General features: G+C 44.5%; 1 long non-coding RNA gene across 1 annotated transcript; it reads right to left on the bottom strand.

Annotated features, from left to right (window-relative positions):
• On the bottom strand, positions 1–26,554 carry LOC127679371 (uncharacterized). Its single transcript, XR_007976749.1, has 3 exons — positions 26,445–26,554; positions 25,593–25,719; positions 1–104 (listed from the first exon to the last, which is right to left on the bottom strand). It is a non-coding gene; the product is annotated as an uncharacterized LOC127679371 (long non-coding RNA).

Below are 26,554 nucleotides of genomic sequence, written 5' to 3'. Positions count from 1 at the left end.
GTCTCAGGATGGTGATGTCACCTTGTGATGCACTGGTATACCTTTAATGGTTTCTGAGACCAAGGGCTGGTCTTCCAGTTCTCTTTCAATCTCTGCACTATGGTCTAGAGAAGATACACAGGCTATTAAAAACAAGAAAGTTCAAAGAAAAGCCATATGTCTTCTGATGCCTCCAACAACCTGGTCACAGAAAAGAAAGCATTGGTGCCAGTATTGGTGGGGTTTTTATTTTATTTTTTGGGGGGGTGGTGGTGGTCAGGTACATTAAGTTCCAAGCCCTTAGAGTGCAGCTTTAAATCCCTGGACTACATCAAGGGAAGCCCAGCACAGCGGAATCAGCATGAGCTCCAAACCCAATAGGCTTATTTTAATCTTCAGTCTTTATCTATGTCAGTGGTTCTCAACCTTCCTAATGCTGTGACCCTTTAATATAGTTCCTCATGTTGTGGTGACCCCCAACCATAAAATTATTTTCAGTACTATTTTATAACTGTAATTTTACTACTGTTATGAATGGCAATGTAAATGTGTGATGTGCAGGATATCTGATATGTAACCCCAAAGCAGTCACAACCTACATATTGAGAACTGCTGATCTATGCGGTCAAGTGAGTTAAATATTTGCAAGGCAAAACTAGTGACTGTGTGCATAGTTGATAATGCTCAGATGCCAGTAGGTCAGATAACCCATACAGAGAGCTAGGACACTAACTCTCTAGACATCACCATTGGCTAATAGATGAAGATGTGGACCAGGCTTACGTCTTAGTTTCTCCAATGATTAACTGACTCTGTGACCTTGGATAAAAGCTTTGGACCTTAGAATACCCATGTTGGTCAAAGTGTGCTTCTGAAATTGGCCAACTGAGTAATCAAAGGCAAGTAAAACTGTTTAACTGTGTAGCCAGTGGCCAAGGCTGTCTGGGCCCACAGGCTACTTAGAAGACTAGCCCACAAAGATTCATCTAGGAAAGGCTTGACTGTGGTGCCATCCATTCCTTAGTGACTTACGGTGATAACCCTTGGCCTCACTGGTTTGCTCTGGCTCAGCTGGAGGTGAGGGGTGGGGTTGAAGGGTATCTGCCTTGGTGCTTCATGCTGACAGACAAGCACCGAGTAGACTGGGCTAGCCCCCTTTCCATAATTGCTTTGAAGTAAGATGCTACTAAGTTAACTCTTAAGACAAAACTAAATGGAGATTGAGGGTGCTAGGCTGAGAGGATTGCTTGAACACTAACATCTCTCTTTTGTATGCCTGGGCCCACTTTGCCAGCATCCCTCTCTCAGTCTGCAGCTCTCACTCCACTCAGCCCATCCTCTCAGGGGCAGGCATCTGGCAGAGGGTCTGTAGCACTCACCTGGGCCCCGGATAGAGGTTCTGGCAAATAGCACAAAGCAGTTCAGCCAGTGTGTCCCAGAGGGCTGAGAATCTGCCACACATGATTTAATTTAAATAAGGAGACCAAGAGATTTACATGCTATTCTTAGTGCATCATGGTGCCTTGATGTAACAGAAAGTCCTTTTGTTCTTTTTCCTGTGTAGTTCTGTCTAACTCAAAGGACCTTCTGAAATGGCACACACTTCATTCTGCTATCAAGGGAGACCCAACCACCACAGGCCTTTTCCATGAAGCCTTTTGTGATCCAACTTTCTTTAACACACTCAGCCCTGACCCTAGTCAGTTGCAGAGAGGATGAAACTCATCTAATACTATGATGCTTGACTATCATCCCTCTTCTGTAAAATGGGCACATAATAAGGCACACATCTCTTAAAGTCAGTATGGGACTTTGGACCAGTGCGTAACAGAGAAACTGAGCTCAGTTGTGCCATGGTCAGCAGACAAGAGAGGCTGTGACATTCATAGTCTCCTCAGCATTTAACCTTGAAAGCTGCCACATGGCCTTGATACTCAGGCAACAAAGAGTGTGTCAGGCAAAGAAGTGCAGGAAAGATGGGGGCCAGCAATAAGATAAACCAGATGGCGTGCTACTCACAGACCCTCTACCTACTGGGGCCACCTAATTCTAAGTGACCATTGTCCAAAGCCACCTAATTCTAAGTGACCATTGTCCAAAGCCACCTAATTCTAAGTGACCATTGTCCAAAGCCAGCCGAACTCCATTTCCACGCTGGCTTCAGGCAGCCTCAGCTTCAAGCAATTGCCAGAAGTTGTGGCATTCAGGCAGACAGCACCAGAGAAGGAACGCGGTTGAAGTTGCCTTGGGGCTCTCTTCCTCAGGGTCTGGTAGAGATGGTACCCATGCTCCTCACATCAAGATCTGGTATGTTTGCCATCTCAGTCCTGCCTAGGAAATCTATTAATGAACATGAGCTTTTCTGATGTCTCTTGAGTTTCTCAGTGTGGACCTGTATCATGGATGTCAGACTTCCAATTCCTTATCATGTTTATATCTAATAAGTGAACCACCCTGGTTTTTTTTTTAAGTCAGCTTTTAAAAATACTGTGTTTGAACATCTGTCATGGGCTGGGGATTAGCTGAATAGGCGCTGCATGCCAGGATATTATATTCTCTCTTATCTTTTATACTGTAATTATCTTGATCCTCAAACAACTCAACACCAGTTACAACCACTTTCACAGACTTGTTGTTGCTGCAAATTCAAAAAATTATTTTATTTGAATCTAAATTAAACTGATATGTAACAAGGTTTTTTTTTTTCCATGTGAAGTCTCAGGAAAAAAAAACAGTATCTGCAGATGATTAAAAAACAGTAAAACACGGACAATTTCAAAGTTTATTTCAAAAATAAACTCATGAAAATTCATCTAATTATGTAGCAGTGTACCAAAAATAATCTTTTCCAAACCTAAACTTGTTTAACAAAACATACAGTCAGCTAAGCCAAGTGAGAGGAAACCTGTGTTTATGCCACAGTTGCCCACCCTCTCCCCTGGCTGCTGAAGTGGGCACCAGAGCCTGGCAGGGTTCAGAAGTCCATGGGTGGCGTTCATTCTGATGGACTCTGTGGCGGCCCATGGGAGTGCGCCTGCTTTTGGTGGTATACAACATTAGGGTGGGAAAGACAGAGGGCTCGGGCTGTCAGGAACGTAGAGACACCAAGAAGTCACGCGCATGCTTCCTGCTTCCTTCTCTGCCTGATACTGCTCACTGAGCAGTCGTGCTGGGTGTGGTCGGGTGTGTGCTTGGGTCTCCATTGACAGCCATCTATCAGCTGGGGGCTGGTTCTTATCGCTCCTGATTTACAAGTGTGGAAACTGAGTTCCAAGGCCACACAAGTCATTAGTGGAGGCCTCAAGTACCCTGTTCTTATATTTCTATGTTAAAGTGCTGGCTCAGACCCCAGCCTACCTCTAAGAAGGAACTCATAAGAGTTACTGCTGTCTCTTTCTTTAAAAAGTTCCTGGCCATTCTGTGTGAGGCTTCTAGCGAAAATGGAAGAGCCCAGAACTGAAGATGCAGCAAAAATTCAAAAATCCATCATGAAATATTATTATTCTATTGGCCAATACATCCCAGAGGAAAGGGAGTATGTTTATTTTATTCATAACACGGCCCCAGGACCTCTTGTAATCGTTTTTCTTACTGTGTTTGGCTTAGAAGACAGACTATTAATGTGTGGGAAGGAGAATGATAAGAGGGGCTTCCTTCCTGTGAGGTGGAAGTTGCTTACACTTTCTTTGCCATGAGAAAACTAACTAGTGTGAGGAGATGAGAGAACAACCCCAGCGGGCGTGTGTCATCAAGGAGGCTAATTAGCTGCAAATTGGCCACCTATCAATACTATCTGTTGGAATTGTCCCTCTCTCAGAATCAGACGATAGTTTCTGGTCTCAGCGCCACAATTTTGTGCTGTGTGAATCACTCTGAACTTCTGTCAGAGATGAACCGTAATGATTTGATTCTGCTTCTCTTCTGGTCCTGCTGTGAAGATTCCGGAAGTCCAGAAAGCTCTCTCAGAGGCTGCATCAGAGGATGTCATGGCTGCCATCGTTTCTCACAATGAGGGCTAAGAAGCAAGGTTACCTCAGGGCAGGAGACAATAAGAAGAATACTGAAGGAAGAAGCCCTTGCCATGCATGAATAGATTCCAGGAGAACTGACAGCAGCCATCCCTATCAGTCTCTAAATTCCTAGAGGCCCAGAACATCCTGAGAACTCTTTTTCACTTGCCTCCAGGAATAGAGAAAACTTCCAGTGAATATTCTAAAATTCAAGCTCATTTCTTTTTTATTGCAATGCATGAATTATGATAGACTTCAAAACACTGTTAAAACCCTAAACTCACTTCTCTTCCACTGAAATCCACTGAAATCATCGAGGAGGCTTCACCAAGTCCTGTCGGCCATGCTGTTGAGAGCTTGCTCTAACTTGGGGTGAGGACAAGCTCGAGGCATAAGCTTGGCTGCAGGAAGGGAGTGAGAGACTCCATGCCCACTCAAAGCCAAAAAAAAAAGAGTTTCCCACTTCAGAAGTGAAGGGCCTGAGGCTGTTTGTCAGCTGACTGGCCCTACATCCCTGGAATCCTTGTCCCATGCTTTCCAATATCCCACAGCTGGTAGCCATCTCTTATCTCAGCATCCCTCTGAGAAGCCATAAAATATCCTTCAGCCCTGTTGCTTGCTTGATACCAAGCTGGTCCCTAGACTGTCAGGCTTGCTTATTTATCTATCTATCTATCTATCTATCTATCTATCTATCTATTTATTTATTTATTTATTTTACATTCTATTTCTGCTTTCTTGGCCAATCTTTGGATCTTCCTGCTCCTCCGTTTATGGATACCATTTTATATGCCTTCCAGGAACTGGTAGGATGATCTAATGGTGTTAAAATGATCAGCAAGAGGGAGAGATAAGAAACGGTAACGTGGGCAGGGGAAGAAAAACAAAATACCATATTTTCTCTCACACGTGAAATCAAGATTTAACACCCAGAACAAGATGACATCAAAGCAGAAATGAGAAGGGTCATGGGGGAGGAAGGAAGCCACTATAGGGGACAAGAGGGGACGGATGCACACAAGGTCACAGTCATTACATAATGCTAATATTATGAATGAATGAATACATGATGAAACACTACAAATGAGTAAAAAGTAAACATCAGCAAATACAAAATAAAACAGAATGTTAAGTATACTACCCAATACATGGTGATTAAAAGAATCAGATAACCAATTACAGCTTTAAAGAGGATATCTTCATGTCTAGCAAGGGGATAATTCACAGAACTAACAAAGAGGGAGGCAGGAAGTAATGCACACACATGCAGCAACACAAAATAAAAACAGAAAAAATACCCAATTATATTTATTGCCCGTGGAAAGCACTCGGATGCCCACCATCCATCCCCAACGAGGCCAAGTCCTAAGAATCTGACGAGGACTAATGTTCCTGGGGATTCCATAAGAATGAATGAATAAAATAATCTTTGTGAATTCAGGGTGTTGGAATGCTGCGGGTTCCCATGGGTTCTCTTTAGTTCCTTGGGTAGCCATGTAATGCTTACCTCTGTATATACCCAACCTTCTTTAGACTAACAGATAAAAGCTATGTAATATATTCTCAGGAGACAGACGCTAGCTCCTACCAACCCAAAGGTTAAGAACGAATTAGATAGCACCTGAAGCCTCCCATAGAAGACTTCCTGTTTTTCCATAGCTGCCTGCCTACCTGCTGCCCAAATTTCTAAAAGACCTTGATCAATGACTTTCCTTGATAATAAAATAAAGACTTGATACTGACTATGAAACTCTACATAACTGTTGCCATGTCAGAATGTGTCTTTCAGGGTGACCTGAATCCATGTTCCTAGCCTGTAGTCTATCTTATTTGGCTCAGAACAAACATGTTCTCATTCCTTTTGAGGGGAGAGCTGTGTTTTGAATCAGCATTTGACTGGCCAGCTCTCCCAGGCTCACTCCATGGACACCACCCGCCCTTCTCCTCTGTCCCTTGATAGGTCAGTTCTCCAAGAGTCTTTACTTACTCTCTGCCTTGCTTCTGCCTGTGAAGGCCCTGCCTCTGCAAGGGCCACTCCCTCTTTCGGTAGCAGTGGCTCAGTTGGCCAGAGCAAGCCCAAGGTCAGCTCCAGGAAGACACCTCCTGGTCCAGCCCTCCTGGCCTGGCTAAGATTCTTCCTGGATCATCTTCTCAGTGCTATCTCCTGGCCAAGTTCTAACACCCATAAAAGCCACCAACCACATCTTCAGTTTTCTCTTCATAGAAAATACATACAGCCAGCATGCCACTTAATAGGAAACATATCAGTCAGTTTACAGGGGCCTTTTTCAAAGATTTTTTTTTCATGAATACTTACTATCTGTCAGTCACAGAATTAAACATCTCACATACATCACCTCAGCCACACTACCTAGATAAAGCAAGGGAGGGTCAGGAAGTTGATCCCCTTCACCTGTAGTCCCACAGCAAAAGCATCGCTTTGTGCCACAGTGAAAAAGGCTCCATCTGGAATCAGACAAGAGTTTTCCCTACACACACACACACACACACACACACACACTATCTCATTCAGATATCACAGGTAGCCAGCATAGCATCATGTTTCACATTGACAGAACTGTGTGTGATCTCACAGGATCTGAGATAAAGCACTGGATAAGCGAGTTGAATGTCATCCTCTCACAGATGTAGAAACAAAGGCCCAGAGGGGTTCAGCTTACGTGAGGTAGCACAGCAGGAGAGTAGAAGTGTTGGGCTGTTTGTTACAGAATAGCTTGTAAATAGGGCAAAAAGAAAATTAAAAACAGACAAACAAACAAAAAACTCACAAAATATTAGAAGTATGAGATTCACTGTTTTCTTTCTAACTTTACTGTTTCAATTTCCCCCCAAGCACCAGCTCTCTTCATTCCATGTCTTTTATTTATGTTTGTTGTATCTGTAGACATTTGCTGGTGTACTAGTGAAGTATGTCACATTCAGGGAAGTAGGGAATTTAGAAGGAATAAGTGTGACAGAGAGAAAGAAACAAACAAAGAAGGGAACAGAAAAGGACAGTAAGAAATTGAAAAGAAAGAAAGAGACAAAGAAGAGAGAGATAGAGACTGGCTGGAAGGGTGAAAAAGAATGACTAGTGTGTGTGTGTGTGTGTGTGTGAGAGAGAGAGAGAGAGAGAGAGAGAGAGAGAGAGAGAGAGCTTATGTCAGCTGCCCAAGGTCAGAAGTCCCGAGGACTGGCAAAGTCAGCAGCAAGTCCTGGCAGATTACTGCCCAGAGGACCAGCCTGGAAGCTCTGTGAGTCTCTGTGACATTCTCCATTTGCCTTATGGCTGCCAGAAGTAGACGTGTAGTAGATGCCTCTAGGGACAGTCACGTCACAGAGAGCCTCTGTCTTTTTTCCCAAGCTGCTCTCTGAAAAATACACTCACATGACTTTAGGACCTTCAGAGTGCCAGGCAGGAAGTGGGAGAGACCTACCAAGCAGAGCAGCTGTTGTGACTGGTCCTGCTTTAGACCCACAAGAGGCCCTAAACTGAGTCCCTTCCACACCAGAGCTGTGACACAGATGGGTCACTTCAGCTGCCTGGCTTCTGATCTGGTAGGTGTGAGTGATAGTTCTTCCTGACCCCACCCCACCCCCTTGGCAGATAGCATTGACCTGACAGTCCTTTATAACACCTATCAAACAGAACAAATCTGGTGATGCTTAATTTCATGCAGATGCTTATGGGTGGCATCAAACCCAAAAGAACCATTAGAGTGGGGCCCTGATCCTAGGATGAGGATGTTGGAGAGGCCCAAGAGAGGATAGCTAATGTGAATTCATGGCTAGTAATTGAATAAATTTAAGAAAAGTAAATTGTATCATTCATTCATCATCCATTCATTAATTTAGTTAATATCAGTGTCACCTAAGTGCCAGATCAAGGGATACAGAGGTTTAAGGAGCAGAACCCACCCTGGTTCACACCAGGAGGAACATACAGTCCTTGGAAAGTTAGACACTGCACAGATGCATGTAGAACATAAATGTGCAACTGCAAACTGGGAGGTGTTTGTCCTACAAGACAAAAAAGAAATAATGTATAACACTGGAAAACAGAACTGAGCAGTGTGAAGGGGGCGCCCTTGCTTCTCCATTGCTCCTTCTCTCCACTTATCACCTGCCATCCAAAGTCTGACATCTCTGCTCCAAGCTGATTGGTGGTGCTGGGACGGAGCAGGGCCACCAGAATGCACAGATTGTCCATTGTCCACGAGCATCCGTGGTATCCCTCGGGTACCTTCACAGCCATCCTCACTACAGCCTTCTCTGATGGCTCTCTGCTCATTGTGACTACTGCATTTACAGATTCTGAACATTTTAAAAACAGGATAATGGTTTGTCCAAGATGAGGCCAGTCAGGTGGCTGCTCAAGAGTTTGGGACTCTAAGGAAAATCAAAGGTCCTCACAGTAAACTCCGAAGGCCACCGCCCTACCTCATCTCTTACTGATGTCCTTTCCTCACCAGGCTTGGTCCACTTGGGTTTTCCCAGGTTCCCCAGGCAGGATAAAATCTTCCCTAGTCCTGGGCTGTAGTCAGCTCTGGCCCATGCCAGGGACCCTCTTCTTTGCCTTCTTTACTTCGTAACTCTCCTATCTCCCTTTCTCTTTCTTTTCTTTTTTCTTGTCTCTTCTTTTCCCATGCCTTGTCTCGTTTCATTTTAGTCCTTTCCACTTCTTTGTTTGTTTGTTTAGTTATTCTATTGGATAGGCTTCTTTTTAAAGGACAAAACAGAATACAATGGCTTCCATTATGATATTTTTATGTGTATATCTTATCCTGTTCCCGAATTTCTATCTCAATTCCTAACTAACTCCTACCTACCTTCATGCCTTTGTGTGTGTGTGTGTGTGTGTGTGTGTGTGTGTGTGTGTGAACTAGTGAGTTTAATTAGGGTCACTTACAGAAGCATGGGTTTGAGCAGCTATTTTACAGGAGCTTGGGCACTTACCAGTGAAGACACCACTGAAGAAAAGGTCTCTCTCTCTCTCATCCAGCAACTGCTAATTTTTTGAGATAAGGTCTTGCCATTTAGCCCAGCTGGGCCATAAACTCCAGATTCTCTTGGCCTCTAGATTGCTGGTATTAACAGAGCACATCACTGCCTGGTCCAATTTGCTTTTCTTTCATCTTTTGTTTATATAACCAAGTCTATCGAACTGTACTTTGCATGCAATACAGTCCACTCCCTCTGAGAATGCAGATCACTGAGCTTTGACTTGTAAAGTGGACTGAGGTCATGCCTGTTCCCCTTCATAGCCAGTCTCCTTCCTATACCCCAGGAAACTACCATTTACCTTCTTTCATCCTTCAAGTTTGCATTGGACCACCCACTACACAGACACCTGTCACTCAAAGCCCTCCCCTGCCCCCATCTGCAGAAGTCCCCCCATCCCACGCTTCTTTCAGATACCTTGGATATTCTTGCTTTAATACTAACTTCATCTGTACATCTATTTGTTTAGGTTTTGGAAACAGAATCTTACTCATTATATAGTCATTGCATTCCCAAATGGCCTTGAATTCTGAATGTAGACTAGGCTAGCCTCCAACTTCTTGTAGTCTTCCTGCCTCTGCCTCCCAAGGGCAGAAATTGTAGGAATTTGGCCCCATGCCTGATCTTTTTGTTATGTCTTCGCCAAACCCTATAAACTCTGTGAATGAAAGGTCTCAGTCTTTAGTTCCACCTTTGTAACCCCAGAGCATTGAATACAGCAGATTTATTGAATGGATAGACAGATGTATATATATATATATATATATATATATATATATATATATATATATATATATATATATATATGATAGGCTAGAGATAGATACATGGTATTAACTCCTCCTGTGAAAGTAGCTGCTCTCAGGAAGCTAAAAGATAAATGGAAATTTTGTAATAGAATGCAGATAATCTGAGGCATGTATAATCCCTCTACTATGCACTTATAAAGCATTTACTGAATACCAGGATTGTCCCACATCCTTCATATATAATCATTTATTTCACATCATGACCAACTGTAGGGAATGCATGATCGTTTTGGACTTAAAGATGAATAATATTGAGTATTTACATAAAGGGTTACATAACTTCTGGCCAGCCAGAATGCAGTCAGATGCAATAGTGATTTCAAGATGAAATTGTATCTGGTTCCAGAAAGAGAGAAGTAAGAGAAAGACTCCGAGGAAAGAGAAGGGCCACCAGGAAAGAAGGTAGAGAGACCATGAGACAGAGAGTCCAGGAGGAGTCCTGATGAGTAGGTCACCCAGGGATTCGCCATCAGTTCACCAGGCAAGAACAGACACAGGCGACGCTTGGACCAGAGCAAGATGTCAGGTAAAAGACCCTGTGACTGGGAAATAGATAGCTTAGAGGGTTAGAATAGATGAATATCTTTGCCAAGTCATAGTGGTTAAAGCTTGTTAATAAACTTAATAGATCCTTGTATCAATTATTTGGGACTAGAACAAGAACACATATGGGTTTTTCTTTACATTACTACTACAGACAGGACTTAGGGCCCAAATAACACATGTAATAATTAAGATGAAGTAACATTTGGGCAAGTAAAAGAGAAGAAGGCTGAAGGCATGTCCTAGTTAGGGATGTCAGACTCCAGCACAGATTGAGGTCTAACACCTAGGAAATCAGAAATAGGAACATTCACTGTAAATTTTACATCTGATCCTCTCTGAGGAGCCTTTTAAGACCAGGGAAAACGTTTTTTCAGACTTCCCAGGTGTCACCCAAATACGATATAGCACTAGGAGTTCAAGAGGTCAGGTTGAATTGTTCCCACACAACGCAACCCTGGAAGCCTCTGGAAACTGAGGTTTCAAGCAGATGTACCCCAGAGTTGCTACTGTCTCCCCAAGGACACGTCCAAGAGGTTTGCAGTTCGCATCTATGGACAGTAGGTGGCAGTAGGTCGTGAGAAATGTGGGTTCTCCTGGGCCCTGACTGTGGAGACCCAGCCTGCAGAAAAACGTGGCTGGGCTTGAGTTGCGCTTGGGAGCGCACCCCCCCCCCGGGGGGGGGGCGTGGGCCTCACTGCCCAGGTCAGCGAGGACCTTGCTGGGTGGGGGCTCCGTTGGCTCCTGGCATCCCTGCAGCATTGTAGTCACGGGGAGTTCCCAAGGAGGGCCCAACCCATCCTGTCTCCCCCATCAGACCTTGTGCCAGGTGTGGATTCCCCTTGCCTGGGCAGAAGACCTGTTTTTGTTGTTATTTGGTGGGGGAGGGGAGCACGGAGGGAGCATAAAAATTTACTTTTTATTTTCTAAGCTAAAGAATAAACTGTTCAGAAGGACATAGCTTAGCTCACGTCTGACTGCACAGTGGTGAGGTGTGCTTTTTCCTCTCACGGTGCTGTACCAATGCCTGATGGGGTTCCCCTGTGGAGACACCTGTTTTAGTCAGACCTCTGGTCTGCACTTACAACAAGGATCTCTTGGCGCTGCTGTCTTGGCTTTAGCTGCAACCAGCTTTGCACCACTTGGAATCAGTATGTCCCAGTCCAGCAGTGGCTGAGAAGCTGCAAATGCTCTTCCTATTCCCTCAGGACCTGGCCTCTTGGCTCTGCCAGGACCTGGACATTAGCCCGCCCAGGCCGGGTCTAGACCTCCTAATACTCTTCCATTTAACACCTGTACAAACCCTGCCATCCTCTCTTCCACCTCTCCCACATTGAAAGAACACACCTTCCTTTCTTCTCTGTCTCTGTCTCTGTCTCTGTCTCTGTCTCTCTCTCTCTCTCTCTCTCTCTCTCTCTCTTTTCAAACTGGCAAATTCTTACAATTGCCATAAGGCAAGTGGAGAGTGACCATAGAGATCTCTGGGTGAATATTTGGTAAAGGGTACATGGCCAGCAGTCCAGTGCCTGGCCTCGAACCCGGGGCTTCAAGGCTTCCTTCACCTCCCACCCCTCTGCCTGCCAACAACAGGGCCGCTGCCAAGACTCCCCGGCCAGGCCAGCCCAGGAAGCACAGACAGCCCTGGTGCATCTTTCTCTCTCGCTCAGTGGGCAAATTAATTCACGCTATCTTTACATTATGTATTATGCTGCATGATTTTATTTTGCTTCATTCCCGAAATCTTTTACAGTAATTAGTAGCCGAGTAAAATATAAAAATTAATGCAATATAACACTTTAATGGTAATAATACACCATCCTGTCTAATTAATAAAATCTGTTGTTTCCAAGCACGATTATTTATTTGACAAATTGATGGCACACATCCTGCTCAGACCCCCTTTCCCGGCTCCCATCCTTTCAGTTTATTGAATAAAATTGTATCAGGAAAATAAACAGATTGTCTTCTGACCTGACAAGCAAGTGAGAAAAAACCCCTCACTCATACAGCCCTAATTGTTCTCAACAATCTTCGCTAACATGCATCGAGAGGGCTTGGAAATGAAACCTGATTCCCTGGCTCCTGTAGTTTTCCATTTAATTTAAATCTTTATAATTGTGTCTTCTTATTTTTTAGGGACTGGGGACCTAGTGTGTTTGAGGAGCTGAGCTTTGTCACTGTGGGCTGTCATTCTGATGGCCTTAACAAGCGGGCATGGTTCGCACTCTGCAGAGAGATCTGGGTTGTTTTGAGCTGTTGGCAGAGCACACTGAAGTCACCTCCAATGCAGCAGAAGAGGACCAGATGGGCAGCTGGGGACAGTCATATTGGAAGACTGTCATTAGGGGTTGAAAGGGACGTGGAAGAAGGGGTTTGGAGCAGGGTGCTGAGGCTTGGTAATGCCTGAGGGTAGGAGTGGAGCAGGGAACAATGTCCGGCGGGAGCATGTGCCACTGGGACAGAGTGCTAATCTAATTACGAACCCACTCCGTGCATGCTCTCTCGTGGAAGACAGGACGTTTATATGCTAAGTGTGAAAACATGAAAGCCTTAAGCTATAAATAGAACGCCAGAGACTGGAAACACACGGAAACACACGCAGAGGAAGAAAAGGCAGAAAGAGGAGGTAAAAGAGAGATTCGCCACTTGCAGGTTAATTTCTAGCATTTTTCCCTGAAAGAAAAATGATGTGATGTGGTCGGTGTTCAGGAAGATCCCCTGTCACCAGCTTTTAAGCTACATTTACTGCAAGAGAAAAAGCCCTCAAGTGCCCACAGGTGAGGACTCATCCCCTCTGGTGAAGTGGCTTCTATACCAGAGAGAGGTACACACACAGAGTGCAGCCACGTGAGTGTGACAGATGAAAACATGCCCTGTGGAGTCCACACCACTGAATCTACACAGTGTACCCCCCCCCCACCACTATCTGGGATGCCTAGGTCATTGTACTGAGCCACCACAGTAACTACGTCTTTCCCTGAGGTCTGTGAGGGAGTCTGGTTGGTGCCGAACCTTTCTTGCCATTTCCTCCTGATCTGCCTCCTCACTGTCACCACTATTTTATACCAATATCTTATTTTAATAATTCTTACCATAATGATCAAAATTTTAAATAAGATCTATACACGCAGAGGTGACTGCTACCTTCTGACTAACGCCCAGGTATACAGAAGGTGATCAATAAATGCCATTCGAAGCATCACCTTCTACCTTCTGCTGACTACATGTTATCTCATGGCATAGGCTACTGTCCCTACCCGTTCTATAAAGAGGGCCCAGTCTCCTTCTAAATGGAAACAGTGGGATGGTCTGTGAAAAAAAATGGTATTTGGTTTTTCTGGGTTTTTTGTTTGGTTTGGTTTTTTCGAGACAGGGTTTCTCTGTGTAACTCTGGCTGTCCTGGAATTCACTCTATAGACCAGGCTGGCTTCGAACTCAGAAATGTGCCTGCCCCTGCCTCCCAGAGTGCTGGGATTACAGGCATGTGCCACCACCGCCCGGCTAAAAATGGTATTTGTTGAACTATTTTGGACATTCCAAAATTGTTTAGCTTAAAGACATCTCATTGAAGAAGCCTCAATAATAACTCAAAGAGAAAGGCCTAATTGTTACCACCAGTGTTCTAGATACAGTGTGATTCTCAAAGCTGTGTAATTGGCTTAAGATTATATAAAGCATGAAGAATGCCCGGGGTTTGAACCCACATCTGTCTAGATTGGAGCACCTCAAAGCCATGCTGTGGTTCCAGCTGGGGTGCTAACAATGCCGCTCCTTGAGGTAGTATTTCTGCAGCTCTGTCTCCTCAACTGTAAACATCTGAAGCTCCACTGTTGGGCTCACACGGCCCCCCGAGGCTGCGCAGAGGTTAGGAGAGTCATCCAGTCTACCTTATCTCTTTGTTCTTTCAACTGTCACTTTCCCAGCTATCATCTGACAGACAACTCTTTTGACCTGGGCTGCACCAGTGGAGTGACAGCAGGGCTTCCAAGACCCATTTTACTCTTTTCAGAATAAGGAAATCTCAACTCCCTGGTAAAGGGGATGTCAGCTAGGGCCTGTGGCTAGCAGGAAAGGCTAGAAGGCAGGGAGAAGGAGACAGTGGAATCCTGCCTGGATCGATACACAGACACATCCCACCTAGTCTTGCCACAGAGATGACAGCAATGTTCTGGGGACAGTGAACGTCCTGTGGACCTGCTCGGTGTCATTGATCAATATGTTTTATGATGGATCTAATTAAGCTCCCTAACGAGGGATCAGGAGATAACAATTTATCCTGGAGCCATCAGTCATTAAAGTGCTATTTCAGGAGATGACATCGCTCCAGCCTTAATTAGTCGAGCTCGCGTGACTGGAATCCCTTGGGAGCAGGGCTGCCCCTTGTCATTTGCTCGCCACCTCTGTGGGAAGGGGTCTCAAAGGGGCTCTGAGAACCACATGACTTCTTCAGCATCCTGTTGCTTACTCTGCTGAGCTCTCCAAACAGGTTAGGCAGGGGGTCATTGGTGAGAAAGCAGCTAAGACCTGGGTCTAGAAACAAGCTGAGAGTTTGAGTCCTGCAGAGGACTAGGCTGGGAACCCTGGGAGGAGAGTGTTCCTCTGAGAACCTTAATTTTCTCTTCTACCAAGAGACCTTTCCAGTGGGTGGAGAAGAGTCAGTGGGTGACATACTAACCTCAACAGCCTGAAGTGTGAAACCCCCAGAACTCACCCTAGGACTTAAACCTACCAGGATAGTGCATATCTACATTCCTAATATATCTTAACATGAACCTGCATAGTACGGGTCAGACATGGAGTTTTTCTTCATGATAGTTATACATAAGTTAAACGATTATTAAGGAAAGTTTAAAAGCCGAAAATGCAGACACAGGGAGAACCCTCCTTAGTTCTAGGGTCAGCTAATACAACAGCCAGGAATAACTAGGAAGTCTTCCTCAAATGAAGTAGAAGCTGAATACCAACAGGCTGAGGTTGTTCTCTGACCTCTACATGTGCCACAGTACGTTCTATCCACAAACACATGAATGCACATACACATACATGCACACACATCATATACATATATGATGCACACAAGTAAATAAAGTAAAACGTGGAGTGTCCAGCCTTGCTGTCTACTAAGAAGAAAATGGAAGATTTGGCAGTGAGCTTTTCCAGGCTCGAGGCTGTGTCACTCTGGGAGAGTTGCATTATGTCTCTGAACCTTGCTTTCTTCATGCGCAGAATGAATCAATAATACTGTGTACTCCTGTAGAAGTTTAAAAGCTTGACTGGCAGTCTAACTTCTAAGGATCCCGTGAACACTGAGACAGAGACATTATTCTGAAGGAGCCTGGGTCAGGTACATCAGAGTTTTCTGTGTCACAAGTGCAGTGCCAGTCCACAGAGGACCCAAGTGAATTGCAGAAGTCAAGTAGGCCACATCCAAGAGGGAGAAAGGAACATGAGACCTAGGTCATGAACAGGAAACCTTATCAAGTAGAAAATACATCCTGGAACAAGACAGCAGAAAGTGCATACAAGGGGACTGGGGTCGGAGAAAGTGTCCAGAGTCTAGCAAGCAAAGAGCAATAATGTGGGATGGCTAAAGGACACACTTGGTGACAGAGAGATGGGAGTCTAAAGGGGCAAACAGAGGCACATAACTCATTGTTAAATGTCATGCAGAAGCACTGGAATGTATGTGGGTCTCTGAAACCTCACAAAGGATGAGACCTCAGGAAAGAGAAAGAGGAAGAAGAGGAGGAGGAAGAGGGGGAGGAAGAAGAGGGGGAAGAGGGGAGAAGAAAAAGAGGAGGAAAAGAAAGGAGATTAAGAAGAGAGGAGGAAAATGAGAAAATGAGGAGGAAGAGGAGGAGGAGGAAGGGGCGGAGGAAGAGAAGGATGAAGAGGAAGAGAAAAAGAGAGTAAGAAGAAAGGAGGAGAAGAAAGGAGGTGAAGAAAGAAGGAGAGAATAAGAAGAGAGAAGGAAGAAGAGGAGAAAGAGGAGAAAGGGAGAGTAGATTAACATACGTTTGCCACAGCAGGGGGACTTTGTAGCCACAGAACACATCCTACTTGCCCAAGACCAAAAAGCCCTGGGTGTCAGTGTGCCAAGTGCTGCAGTTCTGTTGGGGATACCCAGGCTGGAGGAAACTCAAAGGGCAACTGCTTCTCTCTAGAGTTGGATACTAGTAAGGAGAAAGTCAAATTTGTGGGCCTGCCATCCAGACACCAGGATTATGGCATTTAAATCTCACCAGCTTATGCCTTGAGTGTTTGAAAAGGCCAGTGGCCTCCATGGGGCCACCTCCTAAGACCAGTAGAGCTGGGGTGATCCCTGAACAGCTGGCTCCACACCATAGCTTCTATGGCAACAGACTCTCTCACCAAATATTGCCACTTCTAGGTTGGCTGCCCTCACTTCTTTAAAGGGCAGGTAATCTAATCTCTTTTTCTCCCCAGAGGAGAATACTGAGACCAAGAATTGTACAAGAAGCCCTTTGCCCATGGACACTGCCATGGGTTGAGTAAGAAATATCCTGACTACGCTCTGGTTTTGAACTCATGTCCCCAGAGGGTAGAAGCAATTAGTAGATTGTGTAACCTTTAGAAAGTGGGGTCTAGCTGGGATTTTGCAGTCCAAGCTGGCCTTTCGGGTGACAGCATGGCCCCACTCCCTATGGGATTCTGTCTCCTGATATGCTGGGATCTGAGTCACGATACCCCTTTCTCCTTACTCTATAAACTCTGCCATGCCTTTTTGGCCATGACATCTCAGATCCTGAGCCTAAATAAATCCTTCTTAATTTTTGTTGCTTTAAGTGTCTTATCACAGTAATAATAAGACAGACAGACAGACACTTTACACCCCAAAACTTTGAGAGAAAACATAGATACGATTCTAATCTGATAGCAACCGTGCTGGGGAGCCTGCTTGCCCTGGACTCTGAGGTGCATTTCAGGGTCACATTTTAACCTGCCATGACAGGGTCATTTGTCTTGGCCTACTCATGACTGACTGAAGATGCACTCACTCCTGGCTCTTCGACTTTTGAGGAAATAAAAGTAGGTGATGGAGCCCGTTTCTTATTGTGTAATAAAAAAAAATCATTCCTTAAATATAAAAAAAAAAAAACACTTCAGGGTGGGTCTCACAGTTTCTAAGTCAAGTGCTTTTAGGGAAAAAAAAAACAAACCATAGAAATGTACTTAGAGTTGAAAGAATTCGTCCCTAAAAGTGAAGCTGCTTGGGTAGATGTACTAGTAACTGGGCTTCCAGAGTCCCTGACAGCCACTACTTACACTGCTTACAAGTTGCAATTAGTACCAAAGACTGCGATGAAGAACCATCCCATCACAGGCATATTTATAAAACAACTTCCATCAGCCGAAGGAAAAATGGACAGAACTCTATTACAAGCTTTTTATATTTGAAGAGCAATTTCTAATAATATCTCTAGCAGCCATTTCCGAAATTGACTTAGTGTGCATGATCTGGGATTAATGTTTTCTGCGAAATCACATGCTCGTTTGAACATAAACATTTTGCACTTCCGTTCCACCTCCTGGTTCAGAAGAATGCACCTCCAACGTATAAAATGATCTATCAAAATTAATTGTGAATGCCCTAATCCAATCAAGTCCACCTCATTAGGCAAACATTTAAATTATTAAGTTAAATAGTGGGATATTTCAATATAATCTTGTTAGGCTATTTTTATGGCATTACAAATGCCGTCTACATATGGGCTCAGCCTCCCAGCCTCCCCTTTGTTAAAGTGTTCACATCCTCTGGTGCTGGACTTCACGGGTCTGGCATTGCTATGAACCCTATATGGGTTTCATGTCCTCCCCCCAGGCATTACTAAAGGAGCACTGGGGGGAGATACAGGAACTGAGGTTCTGAGAGGCGGAGCTTTTGGGTAATCACAGAGCAGTCTGTGACAGCATATATGAGGAACCCTAGCTTCCTGCATCTGCCTGCAAGCCTCTGCAGCCTCTCTTTTCTCCCCTTCTCTCCTCTGCCCATTTCCCTCTGTAATTTACATGTAAATGTATTAATAAACTAGTTCGGGCACCTTTGATGTCTTTTAAAGATTTGTCTCATTTGTGTTTATGTGTGTTTGTTCAATGCGTGTGTAGGTGCTCCAGGAGGCCAGAGAAGGGCAGCAGATGCCCTTGCAGCTGGAGAGAGGAGCAGTTGTGAGCTGCATGGGGCGTGTGCTGGGGGGGGGGGGGGGCGGAATTTGGATCCTCGGAAAGAACCAAGAGTGTCCTCAGTAGCTGAGTCATCCCTCCAGCCATCTTGCTTTAAATAATAACTATTGTGCAAATTATTTTTTTATCCACTCTGTTGATACAAGATCTTTCTCCCAACCTGGTTGGTTGTGCTTCACAGAGCTTTAAATAGCTCACCCTTTCCAAATTCTTTCAGTCAGCAAACCACTACTTATCATTCAATAGTTCCTTAAAGTCCAGCCCAACAGAGGCATGTTGAAGAAATAAGATCCCTCAGAGCCAAGCGCTTTACTTAGTCTCTCCAGGTTCTGTCCATTAGGAGGAGGAAGAGTGAAGGAGGAAACTAATAGGAGCTAAGGCCGGCTGGAGAGATAGCCTTGTCTAAACAGGCTAGAGGGATAGCCTTGTTTAAGGTTCAGATGTCATTGCCAGGATCGTCTTGGGAAGCCTAGAGTAGATGCCATCCTTACAAAAGAACTTGACTTCAAGGTGGCCAGCTCCGTGATGCCTGTTTAAATTTCACAGTGGCCTTGGAGGAAGGTTAAGGCCTTCTGCCCACTTCTGCTACACCGTGAAATGAGGAGCGGAGTGCGCAGTGTCCTCATGTTCTGTTCAAATCTAGGCAGGATCCTCCCCCTCTCCACCCTCCATCCTCTTCCTCCCTCCCTCCCTCCCTTCCTTCCTCCCTCTCTCCTTCCTTCCTTTCTTCCTTCCTTCTTCCCTCCCTCCTTCCCTTCCCCCCTCTCTTCCTCTCTTCCCCCTCTTCTCTCTTCCTCTCTTTTTTCCTCTCTCTCTCTTTCTTTCTCTCTTTCTTCCTCTCTCTCTATTCCTCTCTTTCTCCCCCTCTCTCTTTCTTATATCTTGAGGCATGGCTGGCTCAAAGTTTTAACTATCACTAAGATATTTTTAAAGGAACCTGAACCCACAAAGTGTCATGAGTTCCAGCTGAATCTTTCTCTGGTTCCAAAGTCATGTTATGACCTTCATGGACTATAAGTACAACTGCCTTCTATTTAGATAGAACTGTAGATGGAGATACACACACACACACACACACACACACACACACACACCAGTTATAATGACAGTAATGCAAAGAGGAGTGTATTAAAATATCTTAAATTATGTTTTCTTCGACCTAAGATTTTCCCCAGATTTTTAAAAGAATGTAAACAGTGGTGTGTGTGTGTGTGTGTGTGTGTGTGTGTGTGTGTGTGTGAATTTTGTGGATTCTGGCACTTAGAAGACAATGGCTATGGGAATCCCAAGCAGTAAGAGCTACTGGCTATTTCTTCATCTGGCAGATGGGTACCAAGAGACACAATCGTCTCAGAATATCTCACTTCTTTGTGCCTGGGTAGGAAGGAATGACAGTCTTTCCAGTCCTCATCCTTCCTTTTTCCTGCCTGGAGACAGATTGAAAAGCATTGCTGGAAACAGTTGTCACCTTGCTAACACCCATGGAAAAGGCACGTCGAAGTCCTTGCTGGAGGTAGGATGATGATCACTGCCCTTTGTCCTCACAATCAAGATATGGTGTCCTTGCCATCGTTTCACTGGTCTCATGTGCACCATGTTCCTTGCCCACTGACACATGACATATAATCTGGTAAAAGTTTTTCCAAAAGGAAAATAAACATGGAGGCCATCCTGGAGTTGCAACACAAAAATAAATATAGGAAATTATGGAACCCTTGACACAACAAAGTCAAGACTCAGCCTTGTTTTTATTTGTTTGTTTGTTTTTGTTTTGTTTCTTAGACTACTAACTCAACTATTGCCACTCTTTGCTTTTCTCCCAGCAGTTTGAGCATGAGAAGAAATGTCCAGAAGATGGACGGGAATGTGTGCCTCCGAGGAGGCTGGGTGAGTCTACTTGTGTGCTTTCCCTTTAAAGTAACAAGCACTCCTGAGCAGGGGCTACAATTATGCTCATGATAATATTCAAAGATACATGTGAGAGCTGCCGACTTCACTGCATGGGATGTCAGTATGAGAAATCCTGGAGATTAGCCAACCCCTTCTTCCTCAGAATCTGCATGCAGAATTTCCAAATCTCTTCAATGAATGTGCACACACTCAGAGCATGCTCTTCAGTGATACCAAGGAGGTCATCTGTGAGGCACAAGCTACTCTTTCTAGAAATACAAAGAGAGACACTGGGAAAGAAAAGGCAGCAATAGCTTTAGACATTACATGCTGCAGCTACAATTTTCCAGGGAGGAGATGCTTACTGGCACCATAATGGCACAATTGTTGTAGGGGTAACCAATTGATTCCTAAATGGACCTGATGTAGGCTCAGTAGAAAGGAGTTTATAGATGCATTTTTTTTTATTGTTACTGTTGTTGGTGATGGTTTAGTGTGTTCATTTTTAATATCACCAGCATCTAGACTGTGCCCAGCACCTACCAGATACTTTAAATAAATATATCTTATATAATAAACAAATGAATGAATGCCCATTTAAGACCCAAATGTCAAGCCATCCTTGTCCATTAAAACCCAATTCATCCACCAAGCTATTTCAAATTTTATTTCCTGCACACGTATCTCCATTTCCTTACCCCTGACTTAATGGGATTTCCAGCCTCTCCAAGGCCTCCTAACATTCTATTGAACTCTGTTGTGGACTGTTTCAATCTCCCTGGGCCAGGAACATTTCATATCACCCTCAGCATCAGTCAGCACATTCCTTGAGCCCCAGAGACCCGAGCATTTTCTTTTGATGATGCCCATCTATGCCTGTACTTGTACTAATACATTATAATGGATCTTTCATAAAGCAGAGGCTCCTAGGCTCCTAGGTTTGTTTGCTTATTTGTTTGTTTTTTCTAGTTCTACAATTTTCTCTCTAGACATACAACTGCCAACTGCTTCGGTTCTTCAAAAACTTACTAACTATACAAAAATAGAAAGAGACCCAGGGACCAGCACAGACACTTTCAGGGAGCAGCCAGTGTTGTGCACCCTTTCTGTGCAAACACCTTAAGCCCAAACTATCCCCATAGAGAGCAAACTAACACTCCCCAGGAAACCCCACACATTCAGGCATTCACACTTCAGAGAAAAAAAATAAAGATTCTGAACAGGAGGGGGGAGGAATGGAATCATGGGCCACAGCCATCACATACAGTGAGAAGCACTAATTATTCTGTGTAGCCTGAGTTTTTCTTAGTAGGCAAACTCTTTTGAATATTAACAAATATTTATTTAGGAATTAATAATTGACATCTATTAAAGCATAATTTATGGAGAGTGAATTCCTCTTGGTTTGGGTTCCCACTGCTCTGCTACAACTGGCTTACCCACAGCCACTGCTTCTTTTGTTGAAAGCAAGATGCACCGTGTTGTGTTGGGGGTATATAAGCAAGGGGACAGGGTGTACTATGTTGACCATACAGATAGAGCCTGGGAGAGAGGGCAGTGGGTTAGAACATAGGTGGAAACTAGTAGTTCTTTCAACCCTCCCACTCCTGTCTGTTTGTCTTGGGGTCCCACCCCTACCCAATGTCCCACTCCTACCCCAGGCCGCACCCCGACCCAATGCCCCACTGGGCATCTCTATATCTCTGCATTGCTTAGCATATGAGGAAGATGACATTTCCCTATCCACCTTGATTGGGTTGGAAAGACTTGTTTACCAGGAAAGAATCTCTTCTGAGTCTAAGCTAGAACACAGTGTGTGTGTGTGTGTGTGTGTGTGTGTGTGTGTGTGTGTGTGTGTAATGAGGCGAGGTCACCTTCTGGGGGTCCGGTCAAAGGTGTGACTGGATCTATAGGACTGCTGGGTGCCAGGACAAGTCAGCCCTCATACTATCTGCTTCCCATCTCTGCTCATTCTTTATGCATTTTTCTTTCCCTTATTTTTTCTCATTTCTTTCACTTTTATGATCCCCATGGCAAAAGCACAGCCTCTTCACAGCTCCCGAGCTTGCCTGACACACCAGAGAAGGCAGTACACATCTCTTTGTCTATGCTTGCCCCTCAGCCCTGCTTTGTGCTTCATGAAGAGATATGTATGTAAAGCAAGCCATGGGCAGCAGTACCGGCATTAGATACAATGCCTGCAGCTCATCATACATGCAGTAATTAACTCAGTATGTACTCAGGTCCCACTGTGTGCCAGGCAAGTTCTGGGGACAGAAAAGTGTGCAGACCAGACAGGACCTTATCTCCATAGCATCAGGCCCTTCTGAGGCAAGAAATCAGCATCACCAGAGAGCTGATAGGAATCCACTCATTGGATCTGACTTATGTGTGTGATGATGTCCAGTCAGTCTTCAAATTCTGCACAACTACAGGTTGTTGCTATGATCATGAGCATTTTCTAGGAAATATGTAACCATATGTTTAAAAAGGAATAAAGTGGAGGAGATACAGAAGTAGGAAATGCAAAGGTAGGTCTATAGAAATCAAAATAGGACAGAGATTGATTTTGGACCAACACAGTAATTTAGTGCTTGGGTCCTGGAAAATTTAAATGACAATGGCAAACTCCAGCTTGATGTCTTCAGGGAATACCCAAGTCAAAGCTAGAAAGCCTCCTGTCTGAGCTGACTTTAGGCCAACCATGGTCTGGGCAAGAGACAGAAAGGTAAATTAGCTGGAAAAGTACTCTGACATTCTGTAATTCTAGGGATCAATTTTCAGAGCCCAATCCAAGGACACAATGCCATCCTCCTGGTCTTTAAGCAGAGCAGTAGCTCATCATCTTCTCTACCCTCTCAAGATGAGAGTGTACACCTCATTTTAACGTTAACTAAAAAGCAGCATGTCATCTCCTCTGGAATGCAAAACTGTGAATTTGAGTGAAATATGCAGTTTTCATTATGTTAAAAGATCTACTCATTACAATCAGGATAAGAGGATGTGAAAAGACAAATTGATCCCCACTTTAAATGTATTAATCAGCTCGCAACTCTTGTCACCAGTCAAAACAGAACCAGCAGACATTTATTCTGTCTCAGTTGTGTTTTAGAGCCCATCCCAGGAGGTCACAGAATCAGTGAGTCACCCGTACCGTGTGTGGGAAAACAGCCACAGCACTTGGCAGAGTCCTTTCCAGCTTACAAGTAGGCTAAGCACACACACACACACACACACACACACACACACACACAAATATGTTTACTCATTGCAAAACTCTATGCATTCTTCCTGATCCCACACTTTGTTCCAGACATTGGTCAAAAGTGGTCCTTGTTCTTTGCCAAGTTTAATCTGGGGTAAATGAGCAGGCAAACCCTGACACTGACGTGTAACTGGAGATAAGTCAATGATCTGTGTGCAATGCTGTAGCACTAAGTTTCAGACTGAATGTTGTAGATTATAGGCAAGTGGGCAGCCTGGAAGGATCGCTTGTATAAATGCTGACTAAGTTTTAGATCTAGGAAGAGGCAGTGTTTAGTAAGGAGAGAGTCAGCAGTCTTCAGTCTGTAAACTGGGGACAAGTGTTCACTGTTCAAGAAGACTGTGTCTTCTCCTAGTAGTATAGAACTCCATGTTAATATCCAGATTAGCCAAGACACACTCAGTCCAATGAAAATGGTGAAGCTCCTATGGAGGGCCATCCTTCTTGCTGTCTGTGCTACAGTATGACTCAGGGCTCTGTATGCCCACGACAGTCAGAACTTCACAAGTATAGGAAGCAAGGGATGGAAGATTGATTCTCAGAGCAGGAAGAAGGTGAGACCCCTCAGAAGTGAGCTTCCAGGGGTGAAATAAAGCTGAAAGGAGGCCGATGGTTGGATTGGGTTAAGCTAAAGCAGGAGTTCCATAACTGAGAACCCAATGGACGGTCTTCCTAGTCTTCCTTCTCTGAGGGTGTATAATGATTTAAGGACTCAAGCATGGTGGGTATGGAGATGTTCATCAAGCTTGGGACACAAGGTGCTCAGCTTGTTCAGAATCAGACTGTCAAGAATGAGACTCATTGTTCAAGGCCAGTGTCTTCAATCCTCCTTGTCTAAGAACAGAGAGTCAAGGCAGGGTTGACCTGTGTGAGCCACTTAACTCCTCTCTCTCTCTCTCTCTCTCTCTCTCTCCATCCTGCTAATTCTCAGAAAGACAACTGGAGTGGTTAATCTTTACTGTCTAGAGAACTGGACTGAGACTCTTCATAGGAATGGCTCCTCTGCGCAGGTCTATGTAGGTGCATCTGGAAATAGCTAAGTGAGCAGAGAGGTCCACCCTGAACGTGGCTGTCAACATTCACCCATCAAGCCAGCTGAGCACTAGTATTTATCTCTCTCTGCTTCCTGTCCCTGGACAAATGGCCAGCTGTCTCACATACTTGCTGCTGTGCCTTCCTTACCATGATAGACTGTCCCCTCTAGCTGTGAGCCCAAACAAATCTTCCTTCCTTCCTTCCTTCCTTCCTTCCTTCCTTCCTTCCTTCCTTCCTTCCTTCCTTCCTTCCTTCCTTCCTTCCTTCCTTCCTTCCTTCCTTCTGTTGCCTTTGCCAGGCATCTTGTCACAGCAGTAATAAAATATGACTAACAGGATGCTTACCATTGCTGGGCACAGATTTATGCCAAGCCTGGCTACTAACTGAACTCAAGTGCTGAAGAGTCATCAGGTATCATTGGGAAGGCAGATGGAACCATCTAGAAACAAGATTTCTTTTGCCAGTTTTGCTCCAACCCTCATGGAAGACATAGAACAGTTATCTGAAGTTAAAAAAAAAAAAAAAAAGATTAAGCTGCCTCTGGTGTGACATGCTTTTCCTCTGGGCAGCCTTAGGGTCAGACAATCATTGCATTAAGTTGAACCTTACAAGTGACAGGATTTTTTTAACTCCAATTATCTGCTGTTGACAATTCCATTATGGGGAGAGAGAGGAGTGTAAGCTCCATCCAGGATTCTCCGGAGCAGAGCATTTATCTGGTTTTATGAGCCCATGAGAGACCATAATGTATATTTTATGAGCCCATTCTCATTTTTAATCTGCTGTGATAAGATCACTATGCTAGGACAGAGAAACTCACTGAAACAGGCAGCCCAGAAGAGAGGCAAGGATACTTACTGTCTGGGAGAGTCTTGGCTCTTCCAGGGTTGGCCCTTGGTGGGGGTGGTCTCTGGACTTGGGCACCTTAGTATGGTTTCTCCAGCAGGGTGCAACCTCGCTCATCCTTCCAGGTTCCACTTGATCTCTGAATGGAAAGTATTGATATGGGACACAGACTTCAGACAGTGACACAGACAGTCATCTTAACCACTCTGTCAAGTCATAACAACATCTGCACTTCCCAGTAAGAGGCTGGGATATATGCACACTAAGTTTTCATAGTCATAAAACTAGTTTGAGGCACAGATATCAAATGAAAGTTTTTTAAAGTCAAAGGTTGATTTAGTTGGACTAGGTCCTTTGCTCCAGCCACCATCCCTGACAATGGCTATCTCCAGTCATCTCCCGCTGGGATCTTTCAATCCTTTCTCAATTCAGTCTACCCAGCCAGAGACAGCTGGGTACTGCTAAGTAGAGGCACACAATCCTCTCTGAATACCCACATGTTCCCACTCCACTTCCTGGCCTCCTTTGCAGCTAGGCCAAGCACAAGCCAGACAGATCAATGGTCTGAGAGTGGGGGTAACCTGTGTTGCTTCTAGTTCAAGTATCAGAATTAGATGATGAAAATAGCCTGGTGTCTGAAAGACTATTGAAAAGGATCCTCTATGTCCCTGACACACAGAAGACTTTATGAAATCACTGGGGCTTAGAGACAGTTTGGTCTCACTGATTGGTGTGTTCCCTTGGAAGTCATGGGAAACGGGCCTGTTTATAGAACCTATCATTTTTTCATTCCTTCCTTGTCTGTTTGATTCCCTCCATATATTCTCTCTCTAACCCCATCTCCCTCCCACCCCACTCTCTTACCTAGAGGGTTAGCTGGCAGGGGCTGCTTCAGGTTGATTTCTTGGGGTAAATGAGGAAGGATGTGGAACTTAATCTACTGTTGAGGCTGAGACACACTCAGGTCCGGCCAT

This window comes from Apodemus sylvaticus, chromosome 1 (genome assembly GCF_947179515.1).
Source record: "Apodemus sylvaticus chromosome 1, mApoSyl1.1, whole genome shotgun sequence".
NCBI classification, from domain to species: domain Eukaryota; kingdom Metazoa; phylum Chordata; class Mammalia; order Rodentia; family Muridae; genus Apodemus; species Apodemus sylvaticus.
This window is presented reverse-complemented; position numbering and strand designations above follow the sequence as displayed.